Genomic DNA, 16,129 nt, shown 5'->3' with positions numbered 1-16,129 from the left:
TACAACGGTTGCCTTGATAATTTTGAACAAAACACAAAGGCAACAGATTATAGATCATAGGCAAAGTCTGTATGTATGGCAAAAGCCACGTATAAGGGTGTAAGCATGATGTTAAAAAAAGTCTCGTCTCCTCTTCTGTCCACACATACCGCGCCATGTTGTCTCGGAGTGGACTGGTAATGGGCCACCGTACGTCATGTCCTGTGACTTCTAAATGCAGAAAAAGTGTTTCCATTACACTTTTGCGATACATATTTCTATGTTGAAATGTCTGAAAAACCTCCTCATGAGACTGTAAAAACTTTTTAGCAATATTTGAGAGGTTTTTCGAAATTCAGGTGTTTCCATAACCATTTTTTATTGCACTATTTAGATTTTGCGCATTTCTAAGGCAAATGGAAATGCAGCTAGAAACACAATCACATTTATGTCATGACTGTTTGGAGCTTAAAAGTCTCAGTTTTATTTTCTCAACCTGTATTTACTCTGCAAATATTCCTTACATCTCATTTTCTTAGTTAATGCTGTTGATGATGAAAACAATTTATTACCTCCGCCAAGGAGGTTATGTGATCGGGTGGGTTTGTTTGTTCGTTTGTTTGTTTGTTATCAACATAACTCAAAAAGTTATGGATGGTTGTTGATGAAATTTTCAGGAAATGTCAGAAATGGCGTAAGGAAAAACTGATTAGATTTTGGGACTGATCCAGATCACCGTCTGGATCCAGGAATTTTTTTAATGATTCTTTACTATTGGGAGATAGGGCTAATGGAGGAGGTCTGCGCTGTTACCACTTTACACCAGGAGATGGCGGACATGAGTAACTTCAATCCCAGCAGCATTTTTTGGTGTTTTTCTATTCAAAGTTTTGGAGTTTATAGAGTTTGAAAGATGCACACCCAGTTGACGAGACGAGTCGGAGCATAACAGAGAGAAAGACAGCAAATTGTAGCCAGAATACTCAGAATGTTTGGAGGAACAGAGGAATATTCACCCTCTGCCATGACTTTCAGTCGTCCGGTGAGACCATGGGTGCTTCCGCCATGACAGTCCACACGTAGTGAAGCCAGTGCTTTGCCTCACCGTGTCTCCATCCCACCGGGGAGGGAGAATTCGACAAATTAGATTTGGAAATGATCCAGATCACCGTCTGGATCCAGGAATGTTTTTAAAGGATTCTTCCCTATTGGGAGAGAGGGCTAATGGCGGAGGTCTGCGCTGTCTGAGTGCTTTTCTAGTTTCCTGAAGTTGCTTTTCAAAATAAAAGTCTTCAATGATGCTCAGCATTGAAAGCTTTTATTGTGACAGATTTGGCAGGAATAGACTGTCTATCAGCGAATACTTAACTGAACTTTAGCATGGAGACGCTAACAGACAGGAGGGATTAAACTGTTTCTGCATGTAGAGAGACAGCCACAGTCTGCTTTTCTTAATCCTCCAGGACTAAAGATAAGTGAAATATGGATTTAAACACACGTTCAGCAGGTAACATGTTTGTTCCTGCTGCATCTAGTTCAAGTAAAAACTAGATGAGCCCTCAAGCATTTAGCCGTCCCCCCTGACCTTTTATGCAGGGGTTCCCAAACTTTTCAGCCAGTGACCCCTGAATTAAAGCATCAGGTATTGGGGATGAAACAGGTTTTCATGCAGACTTTCATGCTGCTACTTTTTTGTATGACGTTCTATGGCCTTTTGTTCAAAGTCTTAGGATAAAGGTATGACATGTAGTCCTGTCGAACAACTCATACAACACAAGTTCATAGAAAAAGAAAGGTCCTGTTAATGTTCCTCCTGGGAAAAGAAAATAAGGATCTAAAGGGCAGGAGGAAGGGGGCTGTGACAGCAGGAAGAGGGGTCTTTCCTGCTCTGTGTATGCAGCGGTTAAAACGGGTTCTACATGACAGTAGTGAACATGGAGCTGAAGCAAACCTCCTCATTAACAAGGCAGAGCCATTACAGCCGACTAACCCTGACTGGTTTCAGAGCTTCTATCTTTGTCTCTCCCTGCTTTTACATCTACAGGGGAATGTTATCTGCTGTTTTGTAATGTCTAACGTTAGATTGGCTCTGTTCTTACATATTTTGTAGCTTCTATAATTCTTTACCATTTCTCAAACCTAAATACACAAACCAACACACGTGAGCCTTTTTACTACATATTTTTATTTTTAAATATTTATTTTTCCTACGTATAGTTAAAGACTCACTTATCGGACGTTGAACAACCAATTTTTGTTCCTGTTATAGTAATACAGTATATACCAGTGGTTCCTGACCATTTTTCTTTGCACCTGAACACAATGATATCATGGGAAAGAGTGTTTCGTTAAGACATTTTTATGCACTTTAACTGAGTTTTTTTTCTGTAAGGTTGCACTGATTTTAAATCAATGTCTGCTTCATCTGTTGTGTTCCAGGATTTACTTACCTTGATTTTGAACTGTTAATGAATAAGTATGAAGGTCAGTGGTTAGTTTGGACAGAGTGAGGCACCAGATGAGGTCTATAATGGAATTCACTGATCAGAAACTCAAATAGACACAGGCACAAGCTCACACTTTTAAACACACATACTACACACTCTCTGATGCTGCATTCAGTATTCCTGTTCTGATGTTTTCATGCTCTCAAATTAATGCTTAGATGCACTCTGGTCCTCACATCAACCTGACCTGCCCCCCACTAACAGTAATATGCTCTGCGTCACCCAGGGAAAGGATCATTTTACAGTGACAAATCAATTTACTTCACTCCCTGTCTGCTCCCTCCTCCAATGAGGCACTCGTTTCATGAAAAGGATTTTCTATAATCCACACATATCTGGATGCCTGCTATCCTCCTATATTCCACTCAGTCCCTCAGGCTCTCACAGAGCCACATGAAGAAACTTCCACTGCTTCTAAATTCTCTCATGATGATGAGCGACACTAATGATGGTAATGCAGGTAAACATTCACTCTATGTCCCCTATGCATTTAATATCACCATCTGAATGTCATTCAAATCCATATCATCAGAGCATTTGTTCACGCATGTTACTCAGCTTTACAACAATACAAAAAATGTCAGGAATTGTGAAGTATAAAATTAATCTGCTTTGTAGAATCCTAAATGAAGAGCAGGCAAACTATCAATGAGTGATGTATAAAAGATCATTAAGAGTGCCATTTATTTCTTTATTTTCAAATCAGACACTCACTTTATCCATGTGATCCTTCTCTCCCCTCTACCAAGCCATGGGACAACTTTTTGACTTTGAAAGCCCATCAGAAATCGCTGATATCTAAAATGTATGGGTCTTAAAGATAACCTGTTCATTTAAACTAATGCTTGGAAACATGAGTTAGGTCGGACACACACTACAGGATTTTAAGCCTGATCTGGGGCAAGATTTGCCTCCCCCCACAAGCGTGATAAACAATAATTTGTCTGAATAATCCTCAAGTGTGCGGTGTCGACACGATTGTTTTACTACTCCAAATTAAGTTGTAGCCTCCAAGACCCTGAATCGTAAATCTCAGACATGTTTAGGATTTATGATTCTAGGTCTTAGTGACTCTGACAGAGTACCCACAACAACCAATGAGAGCGAGCAGATGAGGTAGTGTCACAGCTGGATCATACATACTTTCACCGCTCTCATCCATAAATCCAGCCAGAATTTTATCCTGAGTCTTTCCCTTATTTTATGATTTTTGCCACACCTGTAACACATGCCAGGACAGCCTGTTGTGGAGGAACAGACATCCGTGTCTGTTTTGTCACGTGATCACCGGAGGTCGTTGGCGGGTCGGCCTCCAGTGACCTGACAGTCTGGCTGAGTTGTCTAGTGTGTGCGTTCAGAGGATTAAAGATGAAAACTTGTTTGTCCTCATGTCTGTGGTCTCCCATGGTTTACAAATCGTTTCAGAACTAAAAATCGTCTAGTGTGTGGCCGGCCTTAGGGGCAAATTTGACTGATCAACGGGGAGATAAAGCTGTACATAGTATAAGTTCAATAACGCAGCTAATACAGATCAAGGTTTTACATAGGGTCCATCTTACCAAAACTAGATGACCTGAAATATATCCTAATGCTCCAAATCGATGCGATAGATGTCATGCTTCCTCGTGTAACTTTAGTCATATGTTCTTTTTCTGTCCTTGGCTACATGCATTTTGGAGTAGGGCTGAACGATTCGCAAAAATAATCTAATTGCGATTTTTTCCCCCCATATTGTGACTGCGATTTAATATGCGATTATTTTTAGTTTCCTTATCTTATATGTTTCCAATAAATCCAAGCAATAAATCACTCTGTTATAATGCGAAAAATATCGGATATAATGCAGTAGGGCATTTTGCTCATATTGAAAATTTGATATCAATCACTATATTGAAGGTGATAATCATTTTTATGACAATCTCATTTTAAATAAGAAAAACATGTACATTAGCAAAAAAGACATTTTTATTCTAAAAAAACTTGAATGTTTGCATTTTGTGCATAAAATCTCAGCTGCAAAAAAAAGTATAAAATGATATTTTGATGCATTTCAAGTTTGAAAATAGAGCAACTTTTGCGATCTGTAAATTGCAGCAGGCCATATTGCGATTTAATCTCATTTGCAATTAATTGCCCAGCCCTGTTTTGGAGTGACTTTTTTATGACCTTGTCAAAAGTTCTAGGAATTCAGGTAAAGATGGAATCCTTTGTCGCTATATTTGGGATCTCACTTGATCAAATTCAACTCTTTACAATCACAGGTATTAGCTTTTACTTCTCTTTCAGCAAGACGTCAAATCCTACTCCTCTGGAAGTCTCAGACCTCCTTCTATATCGTTGTGGCTAAATGACATTATGTCATTTCTCAAAGTACAGAAGGTGTGTTCAACCATGAAAGGCAGTTCTAACAACAAAAAAAACTGAACTGTTTTCTTAATTATTTAAATGTCAGTCTTCTCTCTAAACTAGACCCCTCCTTTTTTAAATGTAATGCATTGATTGTTATGCTTATGACATCATTTTCAATGATGTTTACTATTTTTGACTGCTCTATTTAGAACAATCAATCTTACTGATTTACTGATTTGCAATGGGAACATGGTTTACTATAACTTTGTTATAGTAAAAAAATGGGAATTGTTTATTTTTAACTTGTATTACTGTATTTTGCTCTCATTATATCTAAAAAAAAAAACCTGCTTAAAACAGTACTCAAAAATGTGAGGGTTTATTAAACCGGAAAACCAAAAGCATCAAAGATACCATTTTTCACCAGCAGATAAGGAAACTAAAGAGGTGATGAGAGGTGAGATGAAATGTACATTTTCACAATGACGCTGAAAAATAAATCACACCTTTATTTTGCAGTAAAGATTGAGAGTTGCAAGCTGTGGTTCTGGAGAAAATTATTCCTACTGATAAGCCTGAATGATGTTAGAAAAGTTGACATTGTGATTTTTTTTTTCTTTCAGCAGTATTAATTGTAAATTTTCAAGAAACCAACATTATTAACCAAGCAACCTATTACTCTGTACAATAATGGCACAGTTCAGTGTGCAGGATCTCATCCAGTATGTCAAAGATCATAAGAATGAAACCATTAAGAAGTACAGGTCATTCAACTGTTTAGTATTGCTGATCGTGATAAATAAATTAAAACCATCATTCAAGAATAGTAAATTTGTAGCCCATGGTTCACAGTGCACTGAGAGTATAAAGTAGATTTAGAGAGTATTGAGTGCAGCTCTGCCTGCAGTGTTGTGGTTCTGATGACAGTGGGTGCTGAAGGTGCAGGCTAAAGCAGAGCTGTTAGGAAAACTGTCATCATGGGGACAATAGACCTATAAGTCTCAAACCAATTCTCTCAGCAAGAGAACAAATCTTTGCCTGCCAGAAAGATGCAGGGAAGAAAACTTCAGCTGACAGCCAGAGTGCTCCTTAATGGCTCTGTCCTGGCTGAAGAGGGCAGAATAAAAATACAAGGGGCTGTTCTGTTGTTCAAGCTTCCTGCTCAGATTGACCTGAGTGTCTCCTTTTAAGACACTAAGCCTTCGATGTGCACCTGTGCCCACAGACCTAAATAACAATTCTCTTCTGAGGCCTCAGTGACCTGGCAAACTGATGGATCTGGAACCGTCACTTCCTGTGGATTGCAACTGATAGTTTCTGAAGTGGTTTCCCTCGATTGAAGATGTGACAAAAACATCACGACAAATTAAAAGTATTACTTTACTAATATTAGCCTTTCCTTGATTTTTGACACCATTTAAATTTATTTGCATAAAGCCATAAGATTGTTTTGTTTCTTCATTGTATTATGTTAAACTTTAAAACTTAACATCTGGTAAAACTGGTCATAATTACATTGATACACCTTGTATTTGCAACAGAGTTTGTCTGTCCTGATAGAAGCATCACTGTAAACTTTCACCTCCAAACTTGTGCACGATTAACGCGTATACAATTTCACAATAAAAGTCAAAACCCTGAAAATTGCTCATTTCCCTTATGAAACTGCAAGAGTGGTGTAAATGTCAAATTTTGACAGGGTTCAAGTTTCTAAGATTACTTTGTTTTCTCTGCCACCCGGATAAGAGTGAAGGCAGAGGTTGAGAAAAGGTCATGATACGTTAAAATCTAGACAAAACTGTGGGTGGAAAACCAAATGGTTTTTAAATGGCTGGGTTGAAGTATGTCTAAACAAGAGGGTGGTGTCAAGATCATGTCAAAACAGATGAAAATGAAAGTCATACACTTAATCAAGTGAAACCACTGACCTTTTCATGAGGTGCCCTAATTTGCAAAAGAAATATATGCCTATGCCATTTCATCTTAAATTTCAGACCAACCATCCAAAGAAAACACGAGGATAAGAGCCGAGTCCCAGAGAAGGTAACGCCATGTATGCAAAGCACCATGCAAGAAAGAATACGTTCATTGAAGGGTTTAACAGTGAAAACATGTGGAGAAAACACACCTTCAGGCAGACTTAATCACCTTCTTCCTGTTGGAACCACTTAGACACCCACTCAGTGAGACACCCACCCAAAGAAGGAAGGAAATCCAACACTCAAAATGTGATTGCTTAGCCATCTAAGTCTGTAGCAGAAAGAGCACTGATCTCTCTCTGTTAGCACATTTATTGTTGAATTTGAGGACACTTGAAGTCTGTAAAAATCCATCATAGCCTTTTTACTAATGACGCTTTTTGTGGGGTTTCTTCTTCTTCTTTTTTTTTTTTTTTAAAGGACTCTTAGGTCTTTTTATTACAGCAAAACATTGTGATAACATTGGCAGCGTCTGCCTCAATGGAAGTCTGTGGGTTATGTAAAGAAGCTGTTATACTGCATAACAAGATATATCTCTTCACAATTGTTTTATGATTTACGCATGTAAAGCAGAGGTCCATACATACATGTTTTGCATGCAGTCTAAAGCCCAGTTTGCAACTGTCTGAACTGTGCTGACATGGTTCCAGTAAAGCCGACCCATGATGGTGGGATTCAGGTTGTCAAGTTACAGAAAGCCAGTTGCAAAACACCGAAAGCAGATAAATGTGAAATGGAAATCTGTCTTTGAAAGGCCATAAACAGCTACGAACAGAGTATTCATATCGATGCTGTGGATTTTAGAAATGATTGCATCTTTCTCTTTATAACTTTTCACACAGAAACCTCACACTCCTGTCTCCCCCATCAGCTTTTAATGTAAGCAGGAGATGTGCCTCTATGTGAGCTAATACATGAGAAATACAAGGCTATAGGAGCTAAATTTGTCCATGGTAAATTAATTTTTCTCAGCAAACATCTATCATAGGATGGCAGCACAGTTTCATGGCACATGCGAGAGCAAAAACGCTTTCCTAGCTTAGTCTTGTTATTAAGAATTGTGATGACAAAAGGGATTTTGTGATGGATTTCTTCTGTGCACCTGTATATGATGTTATGCAATATCATGACTAAAAAAGCACATGAAAAACAGAGAATATGCCGTACTGTCCTGATTGCAGAGACCAATTTATTGTGAAGTAACTAAAGAAATCCATATCTAACAGTTGAGCGACCGTTAGAGTCATTTTCCTTGTAAACAATGAATAATCACCTCTATAGACGGATCTGATCCATTATCACTAATATTGGTCCAGTATTTACACACTCAAGATTTGGAATCTCTGTGATTGTAATTGCTTTGTTTTTTGTGTCTGTGTCTTTGTTAAATGTGCTGCTGCCTGTCTTGGCCAGGACACTCTTGTAAATGAGATTTTTAATCTCAGTGAGGGTTTTCGTAGTTAAATAAAGTCAAATAAATAAAAAATATTGTTTATATCAGACGGACGATGTGGCATCCACATCACTAATCCAAATCCCAACCTTTTTGGCTGGGCTGCAAATGTGTTGCATGCACACACAATGCCACCGCTAGCTTAGCAGAGTGCTGGCAACTCAGTCTAATTCTAATAATCATTATATTTCACCCAGAAATACAAATAACACAATACAAAGCAAGCATGTTATGTCAGCCTGCCTGTGGCTTTCATACGAGCTGCAGTGACTCGTATAACAACAGCTTAAACAATTGTTTAAAGGTGTTCATACGCATGACTGGCACGTTTTAGGTCCACAGTGATTGAAAGAATCAACCCATGAGCGAGATCTTTGAAGCAGCTATACAGAGTGACAGTGAGACTGACAGTAAACACAGTGCTAAATCTAAGTTTAATCGATGATAAATATGGTACTTCTGATAAATCCTTCAGGATAAAAGTCTGTAGTTATTGTTTTGCTCATGTGCTTTTATTGTGAATACTCACATTGGGAAACTGTTTTTAATAGCAGCTTTCCTTTATTGCCAATTTTTAGTTTGAAAACTTCCCTAGATTTATCCCACTAAAGTATTTTTTCTCTTATTTGAAGGTTTTTGTATTTTTGTAAATATCATTCCTATGTATTCACTTTTTATTCAGTGTTGCATTGTTATGTTAAATAATCAGTTTGCTGCAGTAGCCAGTTTGCTGCTTTTGCACTGTGCACTGCAGACTCAAACATTTAATTTGAAAACTATGCATTTGTTGCTGCTACCTGTTTCTATGTGAAGACAGCACAAAGGTTAAACAAATGTACAATTTTTATGCATTTTTAATTATTTTTGATCTTTGCATAGTAAATACTGTTTCAAGTTTACTATAGCATTGTGCAACTTAACATATAATAACAAAAATAAAAGAAAAAAATTTTGATATAAAAAAAAATATATATTAAAGGAGTGCATGTGGCCTAGTGGTTTGAGGTGCACCCCATGTACATGGCCAGCCTGGATTCAAGTCCAGCCTGTGGCCCTTTCCCGCATGACTCTCCCGAACTCTCTTATCCCTGTTTCTGATTCGATCCACTGTCATCCTATATCATTAAAGGCACTAAAAGTAAGAAAAATAAATACTAAAAAAATATAGGAAATAATAACAGGTATTGGTATGTCGGTATCAGAATCAGATTGGGACTAAAGAAAAAGTGGGTCAGCCCATCGTTACTCCTCTTGGTATAGTGGTGTGAACTGGTCAGTTTTTAGACTGTTGCAGGTTTCAACCCATCTGTGGCAATTCTACATAGACAAGAAATTATGAATGTGTTCAAGCATCGACTTCTGCAGACATGCTGCACATGTGCACAACAGTATCAAACACTCCTACACAAAAAAAATAGTAATATCTTATATTTCCTATAAGTTACAGTATAAGATCTCTGGATTACATTCCCTTTGCTGCAGGTAACTTACTGGATTGATATAATGGATGGGTATCTGCAACAATATTTGAATAAAATGACTAAAAAATGCCACATATGCTACTTAACTTCTTTCTTAGCATTTGTTGTGTTTCCCACTAAAACACAGCATTAATTTCATCAGGAGCAGAAGCAGCTTACCCGTGACAATAACAGGTGCAAATGTAATTCATATACAATAAATCACTGGTAAAATTATACCCAAATAAACAGACCATGATTCGTAAAATGCACCATTTGTGCTCACTCCCTGTGAAACCACCACCTCACACGCAGCCATGTTGGGAGGGTCCAAACTCCCCATGTGATACAGTCCCTCTGAGAGACCTTGTATTTATATCCGTTGTCAGTGCAGAGCTGGAGAGCCTTGCTGGCTCATAAATCTGGACATGCTTAGCTAGCACAAATTTCCCCCTCATTAGAGCTCCACACCCTGTGGAGAGAGCTGAATTACACACCGGTGTCAAAGTTATGCCAATCTACAAGGAGCAGGATGAATTTGGGCTTTGGCACCTTTGGTAGATCTACAGTTTGTGTCTTTTAAATCCAAATCATTTTATAGTTGATAATTTACTGAGCTCAGATTAACAACTATGATAAAGATGCACCCATTTTTTTTTTACTTCTGGTGATTACAGACTTCTAAACACATTTAAGGATTATGAAAAAATCATATCAGTATAATGTCCACATGGATTATCACACCTTCTTTCCGATTTATCCTGCACAAATGTTGCCCTGTGGGTGGATACACCTCATCTTTGAAGCCCAAACCAGAGCCAAAGGGAGGTCTGGTAGAAAATAGGCTCAATCTGTCTCCCCCTCTCCACCTCCCACACCAAGCCTTAGCCCTTCACTCAAGCTTCACTCTCTCCTCTCGGGGGAAACATGTATGTCAGAGACAGCAGGTGTGAAGTGAGATTAGAAAGCACAGGAAGAGGAGGAGGTGAAGGAGGATGATAATGGGAAGGGAAGTGAGGAAACACACAAGGATGGTGTTGATGGTGTATGTGCCGTTGTCTCACTTTGTATGCAAGCAAGTTGTGTTTAAGTTAATTCTGTATGCTTGCGCCGCAGCTGTGCACATATACTGCTAATAGCCTTTGTTTCTCCTCTGAGGATGTCAGTCATCAGGCCCATATGATGGACAGCTTGGTGGCTGGCACCACTAGATGAAGAAAGCTCCAAGGCCATCCACTCCTCAGAGAAGCAATTATCTCCCAGCCTCAGCTCCACACCATGGGCCTGCATGAGAATGAGCCCAGGGCCATGCCTCAGTGTCTGGCATCCTCTCTTTGGAGATGCAGCCCACATACACAAGCACATATAACGCGCAGAGTGACGAATGCACACCCTAGCTCACACATACAAAAGAGGAGAGGCAGACACACTAAAAGGTACTAGAACTGGTCTCCAATGTTACACTATCCTGAAACTGACCTGCCGGAACAGGGAAATATATGAGAAATACAGTGTGTCAGAGCAGGGTTACAGTACAGGGGGCCTGAGGCTGGAACTGAAGCTAAGGAAATTGACAGGTTTGGCCCCATGGCCAAGAGCAACATGAGCTCGGTAGTTATGCAGCAGCCTTGGGGCAAAATCAACGCAAATACCTGTATCATGTAAGTTTTGACACACAAGCTGAAAGCTTATATGCATCATTAGATCATAGTAGGGATATAAATCATTCCATGAAAATTTGTATATTGTATTGTATAATTTATCTGCACTGCAACTGTCATCAGTCATTGCTGCTTCCTTATTCTTTTGTTATTCATGGCGATTAGCAAACAACTTTCAAATGAGCTTCACATCTGGGGGTTAAAGATGCATCGATTGTAGAATCAGGAATTTCCGATCTTTTCCCCTGCAATTGCCAGCTGTGTTCTCCCTTTCAAACCACCTCCACCCCAGCATCCACCGGTAGGCTTCGACAAAGGGTTTAAGGTGTTATCTCAAGCATACCGTAAAATGCCAAATAATCACCGGGTCCCAATCAACCGCTGGGTCCCAGTTAACTGCCAGGTGTGGTAATACATTTTGACAAATAAATGCAGGGTGTAATTTCTTTAAAGCTCCGATATGTGACTGAGATGAGATGAGAACCGTATAGAATCAACTCCTAACTCCCCCTCCCTTCCTGTTCTTCTCTCTGTTTGAGCTCTATAGCTCTGCCCTCTCTTTAATAAGAATGAGTGAATGAGAATGTCCACTGAATTGAATACTGACGGTGGCAAAGCGCTCGTGGAGTGATTCTGCTCTGCAGAAATATAAAACATGATTTTGGTAATTACCAATGCTGTTAATTTAGGGCAGCTGTGGCATTAACCTTACTTGGGTTAAGGTTAGGGTGGTCTAATACATTTGTTAAGCACTGTATATATATATATATATATATATGTCACTTGAAGTCTTCATATTTCCATAAATGTCTATCCAAATAGCCAAAAATCCTTGCTCATCCCTTGGTCATGATTATGCATTGTTGTTAACAAACCTTTTGGATCGGTGGTCTGATTGAAGAATAAAGAGAGAAAGAAGGAAAGGAAAAAATGCCCTCGATTACAGACCTGACGTGAAAAGCAGAAGTGGGAAGTGCAGCTCACAGGAAGTGGGTCTTACTTCATAATCATTGCAGGTGGAGAGCTCAACTATCATACTACTAGCAGGGCTGCAAACTCCATTTGGCGAAATTAGATGGTAGTAAAGGAGCTATAGAGCTGCACTGAAAAAACACAACATGGACTTGAACACAGCATAACAACATAAATCAGAAAACCTTTTTTTCTCTGGGAAACCCAGCAAACACAATGCTTCTTATATTTTAGTGTGACTTGTACCTGAGTTGGTGTGGTAATGCTCCGTGGAGTCAGAGATAAGATCATTAATGATAATACAATTTGGATAGTTAGCTCAATCAACAATAACACTGAGATAATTTAGGCTTTTATGTTTTTCATATTGAGAAAAACACACACACACAAAGTGAGATAAATCTTGTTTGCCTGGTTTGGCATGGACAGCAGGCACATATGGCACACATCAACAAAAATAAAACTACAGTCAATATTAGCTTGTTTGTTTATTTGCTTGCCTAGCCCATCACTTACATTGGTGTTTTGTGTCTGTGCCCAGAACAAACAGTATTTCCACAGAAAGCTTTCCTACCAGCTGAAGATGCTTGTACTTCCCGCCCATTTCTCCTGAGATAAAAGTGCAAACATTTTCACAGCTGCTCTTTCTATTTCTTTCAACCAACAGCTTTTTTTTTAGGATGTCATGTTTCCTATGATATGAATGAAAGTAGGTGAATAAAGGTGAGGGCTATTATGACAGAATTGTCAAAAACATGATGAAAGACATTCATTTGTCTTAGAACTTCTTCTCTTTGTTTTGCCACAAACTGTCTGGAGAAAACAGATTCTTCTATTTGTTCCCATCCATTCGAACACCTCTAAGAGTTAGTGAGCACTGCCAAGCTCTACTAAAACATATCAAACCAACTTGTACCAACAATCATATCCATAACACAGCTCACTTTTTTATATATATATATATATATATATATATCTAAGAGTTCTTCTACACAACCAAGACTTTGAAGTAGTTTAACAGACTGGACCTCTTAGGACAATACTGTTGTCCATACTGATGTTTGAGAGAAACATGTAAAAGCTTTTTGACTTTTTTCCATGAACAAGTCAGATAAAGTCAGATGTTAACAATGATGATCCATAAAGGTTTTTTCTAAAACAAATACTTTTAAAATGCACATATTTATCTAAGCAGAACAATAACAATAGAATAATCAGTTAAAAGCAGTTGCAGTGCTTGAGACTTTAAGATGTCATTGCTGTTTTTACTAAAGACAGGGTCTCTACAGATCTGCATTCTGACTGACTCTATGTCTATATTTACCTGCAAAAATGTAACTTGGCAGGCCAGGTGGACTGTCTCCTATGTCTGTTGCATGGTTTATACAGCATGTCACATCCATCCAGGAAATCTACCATACAAAGTGCATGGGAAGGGCAGGACTATTCAAAAAATTCCTGGAGGGTGATTGGATGAATGTTTGGTCTGTCACATTTATGCGCCATTTAGAACGACAAAATGAGGTAGCAGGCATGTGCAGCTCTGGATAGTAACATGAACTCTTCTCCTCCAGCAAAAGTTTTCAATAAAGAAATGTTGTCCATTTCTGATCAAACTAACGCTAAAGCTACATCCAAACTAATCAATACTACGGTGGCAGCCATTGCTACCAGCTTGCAGTAGAATTGAACCCCATCCGTGACTATTGCAGAAGTGTGAGTGCACAGCCAAAAACAACACATCTGAGCTGAAATAAAGAATTACCTGTGACAGCAGGTGATTCCTAAGCTCTGGTCTACTGGAGATGCAGTCGATCAGCCTCACAGTGGTCGGCTGTTAAACAGAGATGAGAGTTAAAAACCCAAATCCAGGGCATAAATGGCATTAACATACAAAGTTGCACCAAAAAGAATATAGAAAATTTTATTTAAAAAAAAAGGGGAACTGATGGACAAAGAAACATTTAACCCAATATATGAAAGTCATCTCTTAATGTTATGAAAGATCTGGATACAAGAAAAAGACTACAATACATGGGAAACATGGGATTAGCAATGCTTCAAACCCCAGGCATCAGTAGTAGCATGTAATACAAAATGTAAGATCATGGGCTGTGTACAGTAGGGGAGGTCTTTTGAGGCAAAAAAGTACCATATTCCTGGAATAAAAGTGTTCCAATTTAGGATTTTATGTAATAGCAAAAACTGATTTAAAATTGCAGAAACAGGCAGAAAAGAAGGGAAATGGATTACTAGTGGCAAAAATTGGTTGAAAGTGGAAAATATGGGTTATGAGAGGCAAAAACTGGCAGAAAGTGGCAAAAATTGGTTTACTCTGGCAAAATGAGTTAACAGAGGCAACCAAAATTGAAAAGTGGAAAAATGGGTTATTGTCAGCAAACAACAGACATAAAAAATGGAGGAAAGGATGTAGAAAGTGGCAAGATGGCTTTAGAAGAGCCAAATGGGCAGAAAAGATGGTTAAATGCAATTTAAAAATGGTTAAAAGAAGACAAAGTTATTTAAAGTGAAAAAAAAAATGTTTAAAGTAGCAAATTTACATGGAAAAAAGTGGCGAAAAGCATTCAAATACTGGGCGAAAATTGGCAGAAAAGGTAGTGAAATGAAATTTTAGCAAAAATGGGTTTTAAAGTGGCAAGAATGTGTTCATTCTGACAAAAATTGGTGGGAAAAAAGTGGTGAAAATGGATTAAAAAGTGGGAAAATGTGTTAGAAGTTTCAAAAATTGAAGGAAAGGACAATAAAATGGAATTTTGGCAAAAAAAAAGGGTGGGAAAAAGTGATGGAAAGAAGGTGAAATGAGGCAAAGATGTTGAAAAGTTTGCAAAGTTGATGGAAAACAGCAAATGTAAGAGGGAAGATTGCTCAGAAAAGTGGCTAAAAGAATTAAAAACTGGCACAACATCAGAACCCAGTAATAGCTTAACATTATTTTCAGCTTTAAAATGAGGTAACTGTTATCCAGCATAAGATAAGATAAGATATTCCTTTAGTAGCCCCACAAGGGGAAAAGAAAAAACACAATGTTCCCATACCGGGAGTTGAACCCGGGCCGCCTGGGTGAAAACCAGGAATCCTTACCACTAGACCATATGGGAATGCCTGCAGTGGTGCTAGCATGCATGCTAGCACCACTGCTACTGATCCAACACATGAATTGACATCATCAATAAATCACAGCTGGGGAGGGCCCATTCACTGGGTTTGTCCAGGGTCCAGCCAAATGTGGGCGGGCCTGCCACCAAGTAAAACTCTAAATCCATTCTGCATTGAAACGGTTAAATGTATGACGAGTGTTCCTGACGGAAACTGATTCAGTTGATTTGTTGTTGCAGCCCTACATTAAATTCTGACAATCATGCTTCTACGTAAATCATGTCCTTTACTAGCTGCTGTTTGACTTTCCACTGAACAAACTTCTCTTCAGGTAAAAGTAAACAAAGCCATTTCTACGTTTGCCATGGCAGATTACCAAAGGACATAAAGTACCACATATTAGATCAGTTATCAGAGAGTACACGACTTTGCTGTTGTACCGATGGTCATTGAACTTGTTGCATAAAAATCTTTGACAGCTGTACAAAAATCTGCAAAAACAGCTTCAGTTAGAGAGCAACAGGACTCGTGTTTATGTAGACGACCATGTGACTTCTAGGAAGACTGTTGGCAGAACAAACTGACTTTTCTCAACAAAGCAAGAAACGCTTTTTTTGTGTTAAGACTGTTAGCAGGGTTGCACGGTAAAGAC

General features: G+C 38.6%; 1 non-coding gene across 1 annotated transcript; it reads right to left on the bottom strand.

The window, feature by feature from the left end:
• Positions 1-15,407: 15,407 nt before the first annotated feature.
• Positions 15,408-15,479, bottom strand: trnae-uuc. Its single transcript has one exon. It is a non-coding gene; the product is annotated as a tRNA-Glu (tRNA).
• Between the last annotated feature and the right edge of the window lie 650 nt (positions 15,480-16,129).

The sequence above is a fragment of the Cheilinus undulatus genome, linkage group 1, assembly GCF_018320785.1.
Source record: "Cheilinus undulatus linkage group 1, ASM1832078v1, whole genome shotgun sequence".
Taxonomy (NCBI): domain Eukaryota; kingdom Metazoa; phylum Chordata; class Actinopteri; order Labriformes; family Labridae; genus Cheilinus; species Cheilinus undulatus.
Note: the sequence above shows the minus strand (reverse complement) of the source record. Positions and strands in the feature narration are given on the sequence as shown.